This window comes from Paramormyrops kingsleyae, chromosome 1, assembly GCF_048594095.1.
Source record: "Paramormyrops kingsleyae isolate MSU_618 chromosome 1, PKINGS_0.4, whole genome shotgun sequence".
NCBI lineage: Eukaryota > Metazoa > Chordata > Actinopteri > Osteoglossiformes > Mormyridae > Paramormyrops > Paramormyrops kingsleyae.
In genome coordinates this window covers 3,122,046-3,132,209 of record NC_132797.1, presented here as the reverse complement: position 1 = coordinate 3,132,209, position 10,164 = coordinate 3,122,046, and positions in this window count along the sequence as shown.

The window sequence follows — 10,164 nt, the reverse complement described above, 5'->3', positions numbered from 1 at the left end:
TTCCCCAAAGCTGCAACTTTGGGTCACCAGCCAAGGTTGTCAAAAGCGTTAGTCTGCTTAAAACACGTCATTTAGTAATATGCGGTGCTGTCTTTGGAAATTTTTTTTTTAATGACCTAGAAAAATTAAGGTGTGCAACTGGATCTCACTGTAGCTGCAATGCAGCTGTGCGGAAAACTCATCGATCTAGGGAACACCGTGTTCTTAATTAAAATACTGCACACACTTGTCCAACAGAGGGCGCTATGGCACTTAGTTTGTTCATTATTGCTCGGGATGCTTTTTTTTTTTTTTTTTTTTTAAAGCTAGCCACATTTATGGAGAAAGATCAGTATCCTACGCAATGCCGTATCGATCTTTTTAATTTTCATGAATGATTTTGCTGGTAGCGTAAAAGAAGCATATGAACAATACAAACTTATTTAATAAATATAGATGTTGCATAATACTTTAAACTGGCAGAATCCCAAGAATTGATTGCCCTTTTTGAAAACGGAGCCAAACACATTTTTAATTAATTAAACTATTGTGCCCTTTCTGCCAAGCAATAAATGACCAAGAATCACATCAGATGAATCTAAAACAGGTGAAACGAAAAGACAGCAAAAATTAAACAAGACGACCAATATGACATACCTGCCCTTAGTCAGAAATAAATTTGGGGAAGGGGGGATATGGACAGGGTTTAAGGGGGGTGCCAGAGAGCCCTGGAGGATAGGGTGCATTACCAAGTACCCCTACCCCACTCTAAGCCTAAGGTCGATGACCATATGGAGCCCTAAGCAAGTTTCACCAGTAGTGCCCCGCTCCCCTCACCAGCAAGCCTCACCACCGAAACCGCCATCCACCCAGAACAGTCAAGGAGGCTCTCAGCTCACTATTGGTCTATAGTTCTGTCAATTAGAACCCAGAAAATACAACCAGGGACCCTGTATCACGAAGCAGGGGTGAATCTCGATACCAAGAATGCAAACACTGTGCTTGTGATCTTGGCAAGACCGGTCTTGCAAACTTGAGATTGGTCTCGTTCGGCGAGGATGCCACAGATGTATCCTTGATATTTGGGGAGGATCAAGACCAGCATTTTACCTGCACTTGTGTTCTTAGTATTGCAATCGGTCTTCGGCAGGGGAAGATGACGTAAAATGGATACATGGGATCACAAGTACGATCAAGTACGCATTCACCGCAGCATTTCATGCCTAGCCAGTTGTCGGGTAAAGGGTAAAGTCATTCCAAAACATGTTGTACATGAAGGTAGTGTAGGATAAATGTAAGCGAACGAAAATAAAGTCAATCTAAACATTCCGACAAGTTTTGCGACTAAGCAAGAAATCCAGCTTCATGATACCATCCCCTGTTCTCCGCTTCGTTCAGGGAGCACCAGTTTAAATGGTCTTTATCTTCATTCGCTTATATTTTGCCCACACTACCTTAAATTTGACAAGTCATTAACCAGTCACATCTTGTGTTTGCACATCGTCAGCCAACAGCATGCCAGACAGACTGCTGCAGATGTGCCCACAACAGACCGTAATAAATACATGTGATTTTAGGATTTACAAACATTTCTGACTATTAAATGTTATTTATTTTACCTTTGAAAAATTTTAGCCGATTTATTTAGTGGAACTAAATTTAGCGGAAGCTAATTAGTCTGCAAACGATTTTCAAAGTTAGTGAAAATTAATCCACAAATTAAAAAGTTAGCTTCGCTAGTAGCGCAATAGCTGAACTCTGCCCACCAAAGTTATGCTGCGTTCCATTTCAGCTCATAACTCAGAAATTCCAAGTTCCTAGTCAGAAATTTCAATTGGAATGCCTACTGAAGTCGGAATTCTTACTTGGAGGAATCTACACAACCCTGACGTCAGAATTCAAGATGGCTGCACCCTTCAGACGTTAAAGCCGTAGTTTTATACTGTTTATTAGCACTTACGTCTTATTTGTGACTCATTAAATCAGCCATTACCATCTCTTCTTGCCGTCTCATGGGGCCTTGGAGAGGAGCGAGTTCGCTTCCAAGTGCCACTATCTGTGGACATGTTGATATGGTGTTTAATGTGCAAAATACCGCGTAATGTGCTGTTAGCAACTGTACTGACACTAACAATGGCTAATGATTAACCGGGATAGAACTGCTGCCTGTTTCAGGAAGCAGGATTTCTTGCTTATCTGGATAACTTGTCGGATTTAAGGTAGTCTGGGTTAAATGCAAGTGAACTAAGATAAAGGCCATTTAAACTGGAGTAAATGAAATCTGACAAGTTATCCAGCTATGCAAGAAATCTTGCTTTTTGAAAGAGGTCCCTGGTATTGCTAAATGGCTTTCCGACTTGCTGTACTGAAGTACGGTTAACTCGGGTGTGACGTCATTCCCAGCTCCCACCTCTGAGGTAAATGGAACGCAGCATTATGTCCACTTGCTACCACATACTCATCTTAATGGTTTAACTGCAAGGAGATTTGGTGACCTAGTGATCGGCTTTGGTTTATACAATGTGTTTCACTGTTAGAAAATTCCTTGTGCTCATGTAACTTCTACTATTTTGTTCGAGTCACAGTTGCTCCTTTCTGTGGGGCAGGAAGTACAGTTCCGCATGTTGAGGATTTGGCTCTGTATAGTCAGGTAAAGGTTTGATCAGAGCTAGACCATGGTTGCTATAAGGCTCTCCGGGGAGGCACTGCCATAGAGCTGAGACTAAAAACACATAGTTTATTTTTATCTGTCAGTTTTATTGAGGCACTCATCCAGTGCACTGATATGGAATGAGTTCCAGTAAACACAAGGCACAGGAAGTGTATGCCCTGGGTGGGACAGTCATACACTGATCACCTGAAGCAGATGTTTTTGGTGGTTTGGCATCTTTAAATTGTTTGTGGTGTGTTTATGTGCCTGTGATGGACAGGCATCCCATCCAAGGTGTCCTCCAGCCTTGTGCCCTGTGCTGCCTTAAACCAATAATTGTTGTTGTGTTATGTCGTGTTATTTGTGTTATCATGTTCTATTGGATGCTGGTTTGTAATTATTTGCCAAGGCAGAGTCCCATTGGCATTTCCCACTGGTGTTTCCCATTAGCATTGTGCACGTGTGAGTGATCTGATTGGCAGACCCTTTCGTATTCTGGTTCCTCTAAGACATCATAAGGCACACAATGACATCATTGACATACATCACTCTAGAGTTCAGTGCCCACACTTTGTGTTATAAGCAAAAGCATTTAAGCATTTCTTATCCCTTGAGCTTGATGTTGCTGTTACTTCTGTGATATAATCCATCATGAACAATGTAAACAGAAAATAATTAATATGATATTTTGAATATATACTTTATTGACATATATACCACTTTTTGTACTGAAATGGTTATTCATATCTCTATACATGAAAGGAATATTCCTTACTATATTATATTTATGTGAATATGGATGAGATAATGTGTACTGGACCCTGATTAATCCTGAGAAAACTACTGTGTCTACTGAGAGATAAGAAGCTCCTCGTAGGACAGTTACCAACAGACACCACTGTACAGTTTATGGGCCTTGAGCTGAGGCCTGACCTGAGGAAATCAGCCAAAATGAGACGGGGGAGTTAGTGAGCTGACAAGCACGGTTTGTTCCGATTCATTTAGCACGTTTCACCAAAGCCGTTCCTCTTCTTCCGTGTTTCCTCTGAAGTGTGACAAATCTCTGGGACATTTCAGATGAGCGCACGGAAGGGTGGAATGGGCATATTGAAGATGGAGGAGTGTCCGCTTTAAGAGGCAGATATATTGGTGTGAGAGGGGCCTGTATTCAGGCTTTAGGGAAAGGTCAGCCAGATCATCTGCGATCTCACTTGTGAGTCAGGGCAGGCGGTCTGTGGGCACATGCTCAGACTTATAAAAGGAAAGCGGGGAACTCCACTCGCTGTCACACAGGGCTGCTGATCTGCTGGTAGGGTACATACATCATTAAGATTTTACTGGGGGCCACAGAAATACACATGCAGGGTGCCAAGGATATTTAAGGGAGCGGAAAAAAAATATTTATAACATCCATCATACTCTTCACATGAAGACTGATAGAGAACACAGATTGTTTCTAAAGGAAGAATTTTCTCCCCCCAATCCCAGCCCTGGTACACCTCTTTAATCTAGAGAACATTTTCTTCTTTTGCATCTACAAGTTCCTCTGGAAGTTGGCCAAGAGGTTTCATGTGAGTTAGGAGTTGTCGTGGAGGCCAGGTCCTCGATGGTACAAGCAGTTAAAGATACCGCTTGTTCTACAGGATAATGCATGATAACTGTATGTGCACCGCAGTCTCGCCCGGAGAAGCTCCTGTAGCACGAGAGGTGGGCAGCGTCCAGCCTTGTGAAACTCCACACGAACAAATGGAGCTGCTGATGACGAGCCTCTCGTGGCACTTGGAGGCGAACTCGCTCCTCTCCAAGGCCCCATGAGACGGCAAGAAGAGATGGTAATGGAGCAACTGTCTAACAGGCCACCTCCAGAGCAAAGGTCACCTGGAACAAGACAACAATGCCTGAGAAGAAGCAGGAGACCAAGCCTTACCAGGAAGGAAGGGAGACATGAGTGTCCCAGCGAGAGTAAAGTGTAGCCATGTGGTGGTATGGAGCTCAGGTCTGGGCATTACATTACATTACATTACATTACATTACATTACATTACATCACATTACATTATATTACATCACATTATATTACATTACATCACATTATATTACATTACATCACATTATATTACATCACATTACATTACATCACATTACATTATATTACATCACATTATATTACATTACATCACATCACATTATATTGCATTACATCACAATACATTACATTACATAACATTATATTACATCACATATTACATTAAATCACATTATATTACATCACATTACATTACATTATATTACATCACATTATATTACATTACATCACATTATATTGCATTACATCACAATACATTACATTACATCAAATTATATTACATTACATTACATCACATTATATTACATTACATTATATTACATCACATTACATTATATTACATCACATTATATTACATTACATCACATTATATTACATTACATCACATAATATTACATTATATTATATTATATTATATTCCATTGCATTACATTACATTGCATTACATTATATTACATCACATTACATTACATCACATCACATCACATCACATCACATCACATCATATTATATTATATTATATTATATTATATTATATTATATTATATTACAGTACATTACATTATATTACATTACATTATATTTATTTAGCAGCCACTTTTATCCAAAGCAGGGCCAGTTGGTCCCTGAAACAGTTGGGGTTAAGTGCCCTGGCTCAAGGGCCCTTGGGTCATCATGGGCAGTGGCTGTGATGGGTGGGCAGGGTTCCTCTTATCCGCTAAACGCTAATTGGCGAAGGTAACTTTTTCATTAGCAGATTAGCATTTCCGCTACCTTTGAAAACTGGCACCAGACCAATTAGCTTCCTCTGAATTTATTTCCGCTAACTGTAAATCCTCTAACATTTTTTCGCAGGTAAATAAAGGTAAAAGGTCAAAAATGTTCGTAGATCCTAAAATCACACATATTTGCTCTGGTCTATTGTGACCGTGTCTGTGACAGTCAATCTGGGAAGCTGTTGGCTGACTAGGTATAAAGACAAGAAGTGATTGGTTAGTCTGGGATAAATGTAAGTGAACGAAGATAAAGTCCATTTAAACTGGGGTACCCTGAACTAAACAGAGAACTGGGGACTGTATCACGAAGCTGGGTATCTTGCTTAGTCACGTAACTTGTCAGATTTCAGGTACCCTAGTTTAAATGGACTTTATCTTCATTCACTTACATTTAGTCCAGACTTCCTTAAATATGACAAATTATCTGGCTAAGTAAGAAATCTGCTTCAGTCCCTGGTTATTTTCTGGGTTCTAATTGACAGAGCTATAGACCAATAGCTGAGACCCTCCTTCCTAGTTCTGGGTAAAATCGCCATGCTTGTAGACCTCATGCGGCTTCACTGAGGGCAAGATGTCAGCATGAGCCAGTGGCAGAATAGGACTCCTCCGACAAAAATGCTTATATTCCGCAAACAGAATATCATTCAAAGAAAAATTATTCCAGAGACTCCAACGATCCCCAATTGGGTAAGTCCTAAATACCCCCAAGTAATCACTCCTGCCCTGCGGAACTTAATTACTAAGCAGGTTAGAATTTCAGCTCCCTATTTTTAAGGGTTTCAGAGCCTAAAACCAAACCCAAGCTGAATTCATATAATTTAAAGTTAGCAGTTAGCGGTTATCGCTAGCTTCTGCTAAATACTTTGGTGGTTTATCTTTTTAGCGTCATCGAATTAAACTTTGGAGTAAACGGATGAGCAGATATCAAAGGTAACTTCTTGATTAGCTGTGCTCACCACTGGGTGGAGGGGACTCCCTATCCACTCTGATTATCCAGTCACCCCTTTGGACGTAAACAGAGGGATAGACATGCTGACAGTGAAATGTGTGCTAATCCTCCAGGGGGGGGGGACCTTTCCCCCTCCACCCTGTGGGAGCTGTCCTGCTAGCCAGGAGCCACGACCAAGTGAGCTGCACTTCCTGTCGGGCTTCAGTCTGCTCTCTCTCCTATTCATCCTTCTGTTCGGTGCAAAGCCACCATTCTGTCTTGTTAAATAAAGCATCGAAGTCTTTGATGTTTCGATTGTTTTTGCTGCGAGCTCGCAAGTTATATGTTTATATACCTTCACAGAATATGTAAAAAAAAAAGAGGTCAGTCATACAAATATGTTTGCTTTATGAATAGCATGGCCTGGCTTCACTCCAGAAAGCTTAGCGGCTCAACTGACTGAACTATATGCAGTGAATACTATTTTCTTCTGAGGAACAAACAAGTATTTACAGAAGTAAAAGTATCGCAGTCTCAGGTGACCCGAGTTTCCCCTTTTTACCAGCGATTCTGCATCCTAACCCTCTGCTGACCCCTTACCTTACACCCCCCCTGTCCCTCTCTCCACCAGAACTTTCTCTGTGACACCAATGATGCCTCAAGGTCCAACATGAGACACATGTAGCTGGATTCCTAAAATGGATCAGATAAGGTGCCTATGTGAATGTGTGATTTGGTCACCGCAGGTCAAGGCCACACGTGATACGAGCCCCCCCCCCACCCCCCAAACTTGAGGAGTGACCTCCATGTGACACGTAGGAGGCTCCAGGCTGACGTTTCTGCCGCGTACAACCGAAACCCAGTTTACCGCAGCATATCACTGTCTACTGCACGCCATATCACTCTTTATTACATGATACATCCATAGATAGAAGATAGAATGGCTTTATTGTCATTGTACAAATAGCAAGTTCAAATAGCAAATTCGATCCTTGGGTATCCTGTCCAGCTCTCCCATGAGACAGACATAACTATGTATAAATGCATGTGTGTGAGAGCGAAATGGGCCGCGTGAGGATAAATATATATATGCCTGTGGGAGTGAATCTTACGGTGACCCAAGGCAGATTCTGGGGTTAAGAGCCTTGGTCTGCAAGGCCGATGACCTTACATATGAGTGTGTGCATGTCTCGTGGGAGTACAAGATGAGATGTTAGGATTCAATTTCATTGCAATTGCTACCTACGCTCTATTATAGATCTACCTATCTATCTATCTATTTATCTATCTATCTATCTATATATATATATATATATATATATATAATATATATATATAGTGCAGGGACCACTGAGCACCCGCTGTGGTCACCATCACTTCTCACTCTCACTGCGCTGGTACCTGCAGTATCATCCTAAGACACCCCCACTGATGGCTTAAGAACGTCCCACCCCACCCGGCGAGATTTATATTTCACTTTTGAACAAGGTAGAGGGGGGGGGGGTACCCCGTAGTGGGCGTCCCGTTTCACATGTTTGGTCAGAGCCCCCGGGGGGCTCATCAGTCTTGTCGCTGTGTGGCTCGGTCGGGAGAGAGCGGCGCAGGTCGGGGTGCGCGCTGAGCACCAGGAATGACCAGGTGCTACCTGAGCCGGCCGGGAGCGTGTGCAGCGGTGGGTCGGCCTGCGGGCCGTACATGGGGGGCCACGCGCCTGGGCTGCCGTTATGGGCCCTGGCAGGTCAAAGGCCCCAGCTCTCCAAACTCACATTCCAACTGCCCAACACCATTGAAAATAGCACCATCAAACCACTGCCCTATTCTGCATTGGGGCGGGGAGTGGGCAGTGTATGAACCTGTCATGGCGGACTGCTGCCTTATATGTAAAGCCTGTTTGTGCCTCTCATGCCGCCGCAGCATATGGGCTCCGCAGATGTTTCCATGAACCTTTTTCCGCATTTGACGCCGCCAACCCCGGCCGTCCAGAATCCCCAAGTCTCTCTCTCAACATCACATCGTACCTCTAAGATCTTACAAGCAGTCTGACATGGTGTTTTCTGTCCTGGGCCAAACCCAGCCTGCTGACATGCCCTGGGAGGGGAACACGTTGACTAACAAATGTAGCTTTATTAATATCTGAACTTCTGACCCAAAGCAACACGACTTATTCTAATCTCTCTTTAAATCTCTGTGTAGGATCTGATTGAACTTTGCTATTCTGGATACTTTATATGTTAAGTATAAATATAACCTATGTACATGTAGCCTATTATTTGTGTGTATGTATCATTTTTCAATATATATTACAAACAGTAACAATAAGCTGGAGAGCACATTTTTAACGGCATGGAGGACTTCGCCCCTCTAACTCTCTTTCCAATCAGGGTCACCCGAAAACGCCAGCGAAGGAGGTTTCTGCTAACGCCGATAGCCCTAATGCTGCAGCTGGCCGTCTGCTGCATTGCAGTGTGCTGCCCAGCAGATGCAGAGACGAGGTTGTTCTTCCACACCTGAAACACCAGAGGGCGCCATTACGAGCGTACGGACACGCACGAGGGCGGCAGTTTTGAAGCGCTGCAGGAACTTAAATAGAGAATGAAGAGGGACATTCCGGCTCTGATCCTTAAGCAGACATTTACTAACAGACGAAAAACCTGGCAGAATGTCAGTTGTGGTTTAGACGTCAGAACCACAACAAAGCGCGAGACAGAATCAAAGGAACTTGGGGCTGACATACTGAGACCATGACAGACTTTTATAATCGTCACCTCTTTGTTATTAATACTCTTATTTGGACATATGTCGTCAATTTTCTTGTAAATGCACTTCATGATGTTTATAAGCAGTTCATGTTCAACTTATTTTTACCTAATGATAATTTTTTAAAGACTCTCATGCAAAATCATTGACTGACAATTTCATTGTATGTAAAATGCTTTGTCAATACATCTGCCGGCCCAAAAAATGCTTATGCGGTAAAATCTAACCCTGCTCGCCTGCCATTCGAGCATTGATTGAGCCCCTGCATTTTTTTCCGTTGTCATGCTGTCCTGGACTCAGAACCAGAATATGCTGTGAAGGTTTGTTTCTCCGTTACTGTTGACCTGTTTCGCACGACAAACCCTGAGAAGCCATCTGCTTTATAATTCGTAGCCTGTGTATGATTAGTGAACTCAGATACAATGAAATGCCATACATTTCAAATCAAGGGTGCTCAAAAACAGGTCAACATTGATGTGTTTTAAATAATGTTTTTGTTGTTTTTGTCTGACAATATTTCAATGGCATGTCAGAACACTAGTTAGTGCTACAAAAATGTTTGGTTTTACCTAGGCTAGCCTGGAGCTAACCTGCGCTACAGCATCACCTTACATTCAGCGTCCCAGTCCAATGAGAAGGCAAATAAGAGCAGCCTGGATCACCTTGCTTGGCACAACAGTGGAAACGTCATTAAGAGAACTTTGCTGTTCAAGGGCTGCCACCCGGCCGCCATCTTGGAATTGTGGCTAATGCTCACATCTCACAGCAGGGGGCGAGAGCTTGGTACGGGAACGCACCATCAAATATCAGGTGTTATTCTGAGCAGCCCAAACCAGGCCACGCCCCCACACCCTGCTGATGTTATGACATCATGCTTGCGCGGGGATGTCGTCCCTTCGCACGTTCAGCCTTTCTATCCACTGTTGAGCAACTCCACTTCTATTCCTTTCCAAGAACACGACTGAGCAAGCAGGAATCCCGATATTTTT